This window comes from Notamacropus eugenii, chromosome X, assembly GCF_028372415.1.
Source record: "Notamacropus eugenii isolate mMacEug1 chromosome X, mMacEug1.pri_v2, whole genome shotgun sequence".
Lineage (NCBI taxonomy): Eukaryota > Metazoa > Chordata > Mammalia > Diprotodontia > Macropodidae > Notamacropus > Notamacropus eugenii.
The window spans coordinates 15,095,314-15,105,769 of record NC_092879.1 but is presented as its reverse complement, the minus strand read 5'-3'; the positions used below and the strand labels follow the sequence as shown (position 1 = coordinate 15,105,769).

Genomic DNA, 10,456 nt, shown 5'->3' with positions numbered 1-10,456 from the left:
TTACCTTATCCAACACTTATTTTTCTTTAATTAGTTTAATTCCTCTAGTCATTGATTACCACGATTTCAAATTTTAGGACCTAGTATTATCAATGCTCGTATGCTTAAATTCATGTTTGACAATGAGGCAAGAAAGATCCTGAAATAATTTACGTTTTTGTTCTCTCCCAATTCATGATTTTTATGTTAAGATTTAAAAGCCATATATGCCTTTTAATTTGATCTTTTGTAGTCTGATTACCCTCTATTTAGGTTTGCATGCACTTAATTCATTCCTGTAATTCTATCTTCTTCTTTCGTTCTATCTTCAATAATTCTTACCCTAACTTATCATAGTCTTATTTATTATACTTCTATCAAAATATTGTGTTCAGTTCCACTGATATCAATAGAACTTTTACAGTGTTTTTAATTTACCCAAACAATTGATTTAAACTACGGAGATATTGTTAAATATTAATTCCTTTTAGTTGCTTCCTGATTTCAAAGCAATCTTTTTCTGGGAAAACTTTGGGATTCACCATAAATCTGGGAGTTCCAATTTAAGGGCTGATAACAGGATTCGTTTGGTTTCTCCAGAGTGATTGTTTAAAAGCATTAAGCAACAGAAGAGATAATAAATTCCAACTCTACTTTTTTCTTTTGGAATCTGAAGATGGTCTATAACTTTCCTGTTTTGCCTTCTAATATAAGAAAATTCACACTTCTTGTCATAAATTTGATTCAACGTTAAATACAGTTTAAAAGCATACTTTTAATCTAGACTATAGTTAAAACTGATTTCACAAAGTAACACGCAGAAATCTTCAGACAATGTTTCTCTTTTCAAAATTCTGAGTTGTGGACTTATTGAAACCCACAAGAATTTTATTCTAATTTTTCCTGTACTATTTCCCTAAGAATTTTTCTTTTTTTAATGCTTCTCTGAATTGTACTGGCTCTCTATTTCACTGAATCTGTCCTGAACAGATCCCACGAATAATAAACCAGATGTTACATTTCCAAATGCAACTGGAATTAATTGGTAGTTATTTTAAAGTTCTCCTTTTATGAAATCATTAATCTATCAGTTTTTGTTTTGTTGAGCTTTACAAAGTTTGTTTTGTCAAACTCTTCAAAACACTTTCTAAGAATTATTGAATCATAATTTAAAATTTTCCACTAGAGAACAACAAATTTATTCTCTATTATTAATATGATTTTCTTTTATATCCATCTTTCATCTCTACAATCTCCAGGGTGGTTAATATTAGCAATAGAGAAACAAGAGACTTTTCTTTTCTAAAGACTTTTTGAAAAGTTTTACTTTTTACATCTTAACAAATACTTGGAAGCACCTACCAGCATGGCCTGGTCCAAAACACATATAAGGTATTACAGATTGCCTGTTGTATCAGAGTAGAAGCCTTTTGATCAATGTTTTTGTTTAGATCTCTGAAATTTTTTTCTAATTATTTAAAGGTACTTTCTATCTGAAGCAAGGAACCAACTCGTCCTAAACTTAGTTCTATCATTCACAAAATGAGCACTCATAGAACATATAACACTGAAACAGGTCTGAGTTTCTTCTATTTCTTTAGGAGACCTAAAAGTCAGGATTTTAATTTGTCTCCGCTATTAAATTTTCAACTTAAGACAGTCTTGTGGCTGGGGTCCTGCTGTGTACTTAAGACTAATTCTTCTATTTACCATTTGTCTTAATGCTTTTATAATTGTATAAATAGGGAGATAGAATTTAGTAACAATGTCAAATTACTTTAGTCTAATTTGCCAGTTGGGTTCACTCATTTAAAGTGCATTGCGTGTGACCTGTGTGTGTATGTATGTGTGTGTGCATGTGTGTGTGTGTGTCTATACAATTGTACAAATATATGACAGAAAAAATTTAGCCAAATCTTTCTCCTCTTTTATTCTTACAATTGAATCAGTTCCTACTAGAAAATGCTACTTCCTCTAGGTTCTGCCCTAAATCACAAAAAAATGTTTCAGAGTGCTGAGTCTGAAAAGAAAGGAGAGAGCCTTTGCTCTCACGGAGCCCATAGTCTATTTGGGGAGATGGTATAGAAACAACTACATACAAGATAGCTAAAGGCTGCATGAATTAGAAATAACCAACAGAAGGAATATGCTAAAAGTAAGAGTGATTAGGAAAGTTGTTCTACAAAAGGTGAGATTATGTTTGGGATGTGAAGAAAGCCAGGGCATCCAGGAGATGCAGATGTATCTCAGTCCTGGGGTTCAGTAAGTGAAAAGAAACTTTGGGGATTTCAGTGACACCTGTGAGAACGAGGAAAGAGGTGAGTGTCAGTGGATCTCACAGTGTGTGGGAGGTGAGTGTCAGGCCTTACAAAACAGGAAAGTAAAAGAAGGCTATTTATGAAGGGATTTGAAGACCAAAGGATATTACATCTTATCTGGGAGGTGACTTGTAATAATCAGAGGGTGACATCAAGAGATGTTTGCTTCCTCTAGGAAGATCACTGCTAACAGGAAGAATTGAAGTGGAGAGAGACTTGAAGCAGGGAGTTAAATATATTACAGTAACACAGGTGTTAAGTGATGCGGGGCTCCACCAAGGTGTTCTTCGTGCCAGAAGAGAGAAATGAAAATATTCAAAAAATGTTAAGAAGGGCAAAGGGACAGATGTTGGCAACAGATTGGGTACAAGGAGGTGAGGGAGTGTTAGAAATCCGGGATGACCACTAGCTTGCAAACCTGGGTGACTTGTGGGATGCTGACATTACTAAGCCACCTTTTACAGTCATGGGCAAGGTAGGAATGAGAGATGCTTTTCCGAAGTGGGAGATAAGACAATGAGTTCAGTGTTGGATATGTTGAGTTCAACATGTCCACAGGATATCCAACTGAAGATTTTCAATATGTAATTGGAGATGTGAGACTGGATGTATGCACAGAGGTAAGGACTGGATAAGTGCATTGTTGAATCATCCAGGTACCCAACCTCTAGTCTCTCTATGGTGAAAGTATTATCCCTGTCCGCAGTACCTGGTAATAGGGTAAAGTACAGACTTCTTTCCTTCTATGACAGTTTCCCAGGTTTTACCTATTCCTTCTCACTGCCTTTCTCCTTTTATGTGGCTGTTCAGTCATTCAGTCATTTGACCCCTTGGACCATAACATACCGTGTCTGTCTTTTCTCTACTATCGCTTGAAGTCTGTCCAAGTCCATGTTCATTGCTTTTGATGGAATTATCTATCCATTTCATCCCCTGCCATTTACTTTCCCTTTTGCCTTTAACCTTCTCCCACATCACAGTCTTTTCCAATGAATTACATTTTTATGATCTACATATATAAGATTGCTGATATTTTACTGGGCAGACTTAATTTCGTCTTATTTTTTTTCTATAATCTGATCAGGTCAGTAACAAAGTTGTATAACTACAATATAAAATCTATAATTATTAGACTGATATGAGAACATTTCTGAATTTCCATAATAGGACATAAGTATGAAATATGTTAGAATTTTAGTCTGTATTTGTGCTCATATTATAAAATAGGATTTATACACTCCATAAGGGAGAAATGGACAAAGTAATAAGATAAAAGATATAATGTTAAAATTTCCTAATTAAATGGAAGAGAAAATTTTCAGAAAGGAACAGGGTGAGAGCATTTTTCTCCAAGAATGGAGGAGAAGACTGGGAGTAGTGTGAGGAAACCTTAAACCTTACCCTCATCATACCTGACTCAAAGAATGACACTCAGTTAGGGAGGGAGATCTATATAGTCCTATAAGGAAGTAGAGATGGAAGGGAAAAAGTCAAGGGAAGCGTGAGCTAATAAAAGTAGGGGCAGATTAAGGGAAGTAATGGTATAAACAAAACAGACTTTTGAGGAGGGACAAGTTAAAAGGACAGAGGTTTAAGGATAAACAGGGATAAGATGGAGGGAAAAAACATGGAAGAAGGCAAAAAACATTACAGAAATAGTCAATTATTTCACTGAAGGGAATGACAACAATGAGATAACAATGCAATAACATACCATAATTAATTAAATTTGACTCTTATTAAGACTGATTTGATTTGTTTTAAAAAGGAAGAAGAAAAACAAATTTTTATTGTTGTTATTGGGTTCTTTCGGTTGTGTCTGCCCATTTGTGGGGTGATTTGGGGTTTTCTTGGACAAGGTGCAGCAGTAGTTTACTATTTCCTTCTTCAACTCACTTTACAGAAGAGGAACTAAGACTGATTGCTTTAAGTGACTTAAGTGAATTGCACAAGGTGACTCAGGAAAATGATTCTTTCTGATTTCAAGGTTTGAACTCTATGCATGGTATCAGCTAGCATAGTGTAAAACAGAAAAAGAGGCACAAAAATTCACTGAAGAAAAAAGTCTTTAAAAAGGAGAAATGGCCAAAGGAAAAGGAGGCAGAAAAGCTCACAAAAGAACATGATTCCTTAAATATTGGAATTGAGCAAATGGATACTAGTGAATTTATGAGAAATCTACAAACAAAAAAACAAGATCAAAAGAATGATTAAATGGAGGACAACGTGAAATCACAATGGAAAAAAAAATGGCCTAGAATGTAGATCCAGGAGAACAAGTTTTCAAATTTTTGACTACCAGAAAGTCACGATCAAAAATTAGATCCTGGTCAGAGCTGTTCAAGAAATTATTAAGGAAAGCTTCCCTGACATTTTTGGACAAGAAGATGAAAGGGAAATCGAAAGAACGCACCAATCACCTCCAGGAAAAAAATTCCAAAATGAAAATTCCCAGGAATGTTATAGCCAACTTCCAGAGCAACCATCTAAAAGAAAAACTCTTGTAAGCAGTCAGAAAAAAACAATTTAAGTATAATGAAGCCACAGTTAGGATAACAAATGATTTAGCAGCTTCTCTTTTGAAGGATCAGGGGTTTTGGAATACGATATTTTAGAGGGCAAAGGAGGGAGAGTTACAACAAAGAATGACTTACCTAGTAAAACTGATTGCAATCCTTCCAGGGAAAAACGGAACGCAGGACTTTCAAACATTCTTGATGAAAAGAACAAAGTTGAATAGAAATTTTGACTTCAGAATACAGAATTCAGGAGAATCATAAAAATGTGGACAGAAAAGGAAAATCATGACGATCTTAATAAAATTAACTGTTCACCTTCTTTCAGGGGAAGATGACACTAGTAACTCATAAGAAATTTCTCATTATTAAGGCAATTAGAAGGAGTATATTTAGAGAAAGGAGAAAAGGCTTAGTTGAACATTAAGGGATATCTAAAAACTAAAATTAAAAGGTGAGAAAGAGGGATGAATTGGGAGAAAGAGAAGGAGAGAGGAAGAATGGGGCTAGGTTATCTGAAAAGGGAAAAAATAAGGTTTTACAGTGGAAAAGAAGATGGGGTAGGTGAAAAAAGAATGCTTGTAACTTACTCTAATTGGAATTAGTTCAAAGAGCGAAGCACATGCACACTTAATTGAGTATAGATATCTATCTAACCCTACAGGAAAGTAGGAGGGGATTGACATAAGAGAAGGGGGTTCGTGATAGAAGAGAGAAAATACTACAGAAAAATACTATAAGGAGGCAGAAAGAAACAATTCGAATACTTGAGGAGTCACTATCAGGATCGCACAGGATCACATTAAAAGACTGGAGGTCATGGAACATGATATTCCAGAGGGCAGCATACAACCAAGAATCACTCACCTGGCAAAATTATGAACAGTACATCAAGGGAAAATGGTCATTAAGTGAATTAGAAGGATTTCAAGCCTTCATAAACGGAAGACCAGAAGTAAAACACAAATTTGACCTCCAATATCAAGACATAAGAGAAGTATAAATTTGAAAAAGGGAAAAGAAAGCACAAGAGATTCAATAAAGCTAAATTGTTCACATTCCTACACAAGAAGATGATACTTGTAACTCTTAAAACTGTATCACTCAGAGTAGAGAAAAAAGGAATATGCATAGATAGATGAAATTAGGATCAGGTGAATTTGAGGGAGCAGCAAAAAAAATATTAAAAGGTGATAAAGAGTATTACAAAGCGTGCAGAACGAAGGGAGAGGTAGAATGGGGCAAATTATGCCACATGAAGAGGCTTTCACAGTGGAGGGAAAGATGTGAAGGAGGACAAGGTACATCACTTGAACCTTACTCTCATCAGTATTGGCTGAAAAAGGGAATAATGTACACAGTCAGTTCAATATAGAATTTTTTTTTAGCAGACAGGTAAATAGGAGGGGAGGAGATTAAGTAAAGTGTATAAGAGAGGACATAACAGGGCAAGTAGTAGAGAGCAGCTAAACACCGATGAGATGGGAAGGGGTGAAAGGAGAGAAAGAGCAAACAGGAGGAAGAATAAGATGGAGGGAAATTTACAGGTAGTAAGCATAACTGTGAATTGATTGACTCTCCCACAAAACAGAAGCTGATACCAAAGTAGACCAAAAATCAGAATCCTATAATATGTTTCTTAAAAGACGCACATCGGAATCAGAGAGACAGACAGAATAGAAGCAAGGGGTTGCAACACAATCTATTATGTTTCAAATGAAGTTAAAAAAAAAAACCCAAGTGTAGCAACCTTGATCTTAGACAAAGTTAAAACAAAGATAAACCTAATTAAAAGAGATAAGGCAGGAAACTACCCTCTTGCTAATAGGTACCAAACACAATGAAGCAATCAAATTCCAAGAACAAAGAATAGCTACCTGTCAGATCTATAGGGAGGTGAAGAATTCATGACCAAACAAGAGATAGAGAACCTTACAAAATTATATTAACTTGATTATATTAACTTGAAATGTTTTTGTACCAACAAAGCCAATGCAACTAAGATGAGAAGGAACCAGAAAGTTGTGAAACAAACTTTATAATAAGTATCTCTGACAAAGCACTCATTTCTCAAATATGTAGAGAAATAATTTATGAGAAAGAAAATTTGTGAGTCAAATTTATAAGAACACAAGCCATTCCCCAACTGATAAATAATCAAAGTATATGAAAAGGCAGCTTTCAGATGAAGAAATCAATGCTGCCTATAAGTATGCGAAGAGTGCTCTAAATGGATTGGAGAAATGCAAATTAAAACAACTCTGAAACACCACCTCAAAGGAAGCAGATAGACTGATAATATAAAATGATTATATAATAAATGGTGAAGAGAATGGGGGAAAATAGGGACACTAATGTACTGTAAGTGAAACTGTGAACTGATACAACCACTCTATAGAACAATTTGGGAAAATGCCAAAAAGAGTAACAAAACTGTGCAAACCCTTTGATCATATCTATATTCAAAAGAGATCAATTAAAAGGGAAAAGAATCTACATGTGGAAAAATATTTATGGCTGCCCTTTCTATGATGGCAAAATATTTGAAACGGAAGGAATGTCCATCAACTGGGGAACGGCTGAACAAGCTATGGTATATGAATGTAATGGCATACAATTGTGTGATAAGAAATGATGAACAGGCAGATTTCAGAAAAACTAAAAAAAACCTGTACAAACTGATGAAAAGTGAAATAAGAAGCACCTGGAAAACACTGAATACAGTATCAGCAATATCATGTGATGATCAGCTATGGATGACTCAGCTCTTCTCCGAAACACAATGATCGAAGACAAGTACAAACGATTCAGGAAGGAAAATGCTATCCATATTCACATTAGAAAAACTCATGGATGCAGAATGCAGATTGAAGCACTTTTTTTTTACTTTATTCTTTCTCGTGATTTTATTTCCTTTTGACTTGTTTCTTCTTCCGCAACTGTGATGAATATGAAAACGTATTTTACAAGATAGCACATGTATAAATTATATTGAAGTGCGTAACATCTTCAGAAGAAAGAGAAGGGGAGAGAGGAATGGAAAAAAAATTGGAACTTAAAAGCTTTTGAAAACAAATGCAAAAAAAACCTTTTTATTGAAATGGAATCGAGGAAAATACTATTTAAAAAGAAATGGAAACTATAAACATTGACAAAGAGGCAAATAATGAAGAGGCAAAAAGATCACTTTTTGTAGATGATACGATTGCTTTCCTAGAGAATTCTAGAGTCAATTAAAAACTTAATTGAAACAATTAGCACTGCAGCAAGAGGGGAGGATGTAAATAAACCCAAGCAAGTTATCAATATTGTGTAAATTATCAATAAATACAATATGAAGAGATAGGAAGTTAATTCCACTTAAACTAATTAGAGGTAGTAAAAAATAATTGGAAGGCTACCTGCAAAATATACACAGGGCCTGAATGAGCATAGTACACTACACAGACAAATAAAAATAGATCTAGATAATTGGAGAAATAGGAATTGCTGATTGATGGGCCATGTCCAAACAATAAAAATTATAATACTGGTAATTTACTAACACAGTGCAATACCAATCAAAATATCAAATGATTTCTTGAGAGAGTTAGGAAAAATAATAACATAATTCATCTGGGTGAGCAAAAATTAAGAATATCAGGGGAATACTGGAAAAAAGTGGGAATGAAAACATAAAACTGCAATTTAATGCCGGTATCACTGAATCTTATTCCACTAGGTAAGTAACAGAAGATGTGATCATTGGTACAGAACAGGTATACAATAACAGAAGCAAAAGTGCACAATTTCCATTGGTTGTAAAACCTAACGATCGTAGGTATGGAAGAACTCACTATTCAATAAAAGCTGTTAGGAAAACTGGAAAGTTATCTGTCAAAGTCTATGGTCAGAACAACATTTCACAAAGAAGACAGAATCAAGCTCCAAATAGCTATATTCCTTAGACTTTGATAGTAAATAACATCATAAATGGTGAAGCATGGAAGAAATTACCTGTCAGTTCTTTAGATAGGGAAAAAGATCATGAGCAAAGAAAAGACAAAACAGATTCAAAGCAGGCAAAAATGAACAATGTGCGTTACATAAAATTCAAAAGATTTTCTATTAATAAAACCAGAGCAGCTACAACTGGAAGAGAAGTGAGAAACCGGAAAAAAATATTTGCTGTCAGTTTTTCTTAGATGTACAGGGAACTGATAAAAATTCATAAGAACAAGAGTCATAGAACAATTGATAAATGATCAAAGGATAGGGACTGGCAGTTTTCAGAGCAAGAAATAAATGCTATCAATAGCCATTTGAAAATATGATCCTAAATCACTATAAATTAAAGAAAAAAAATTTGAGGAACTCTGGTGTAACATCTCATGCCCATTAGATTGGATAAATTGGAAGTAAAGGGGGTTTCCAGCAAGTGGAAGAGGGATGGTGTCTCCTCTTTACCCCTAGTGTCCTTTAGCCCTGCCCAGATATCGTGCTGGTCACTGGCACCATGAAGATTTGAACGTCAGAGCACGTTTTTGACCATCCATGGGAAACAGTTACAATAGCTCTTATGCAGAAATATCCAAATCCTGTGAATCCAAGTGGGGTTGGAGTTGATGCTTTAAACATATAGATCATACTGGGAAATTTCGTAGCCATAAACTGCTCAGCACAGAGAGGGGAATACCTTCTATTGTAAAATCACTTATTGGTGCAGCAAGAACCAAAACACATGTACCACATTCTGTAGTTCATCACATAGAAAAAAACAATGCAGCTTAAATCCACTAATATTTACTTTGCAACAATGGTTTCAGTAGATGAGAGATTTATATACAAGCCACATCCAATTAAATGCTGAGATGAGAGAGCTGACTGCTTCATCAAGAGGAAGCATGAGGTCACCTATCGCCACAGTTGCATTTGTACAGAAATGATAATGGCTTTTTATATGAATCATTATTAGATTCACCAGGTTCTCTCCAGGCTGGTAACATATTTATTCATAATTTGGTATTTAAGAGCTATATTAGATAAATATTAGGCAGCTTGGAGAAAGACTGCAACTTTTGATGGAAAAAGAGGAGAAAGTGCACGGCTTCCCAACAGATGGGATCAACTGGAATTCACATTACCTGAAAATACTATGCAATATCAAGTTTCCAATATCTGAAGACTGAAGGATATTTCAAACAGATACCTTGACTTGAAACTGGCATGTTGAATCTCCATAAAGTTGTATTTTATAACATTTAATTAATGAGACTCTACCTGGTTTTAGACCAACTACAAAAGGAAGCAGAGCTATCTTTTCTTGCGTGATTGCCCAAAGAGTTTTCATGTTGTAATATCTTTCTTTGGAAAGAAGGATAGTATATTACTTGAAATTCAAATCCTGTTCTCTTATTTGCACAAAAGTAACTGATTTTGAATGACTATGGCGTTCTCAATTAATAAGTAAGTGATATTATTCTATAATAAAAGTGATGTAACTCCCAATGTAAACATGATTGCATTATATTTCAGATTACTGTAGTGATTTGCCAAAATTTTGTGATATAATACAAACACAAACTATTTTGATTTTGCGTTTACAGAAATATATATGACTTAGTATGTTGAATGATGGGCAAGTGATCTTCGCTTTGAAATTTG

General features: G+C 34.6%; 1 pseudogene; it reads left to right on the top strand.

Moving 5' to 3' along the window:
- Positions 1-9,308: 9,308 nt before the first annotated feature.
- LOC140515159 (PRELI domain containing protein 3B-like) lies at positions 9,309-9,738 on the top strand (annotated as a pseudogene).
- The last annotated feature ends 718 nt before the right edge of the window (positions 9,739-10,456 follow it).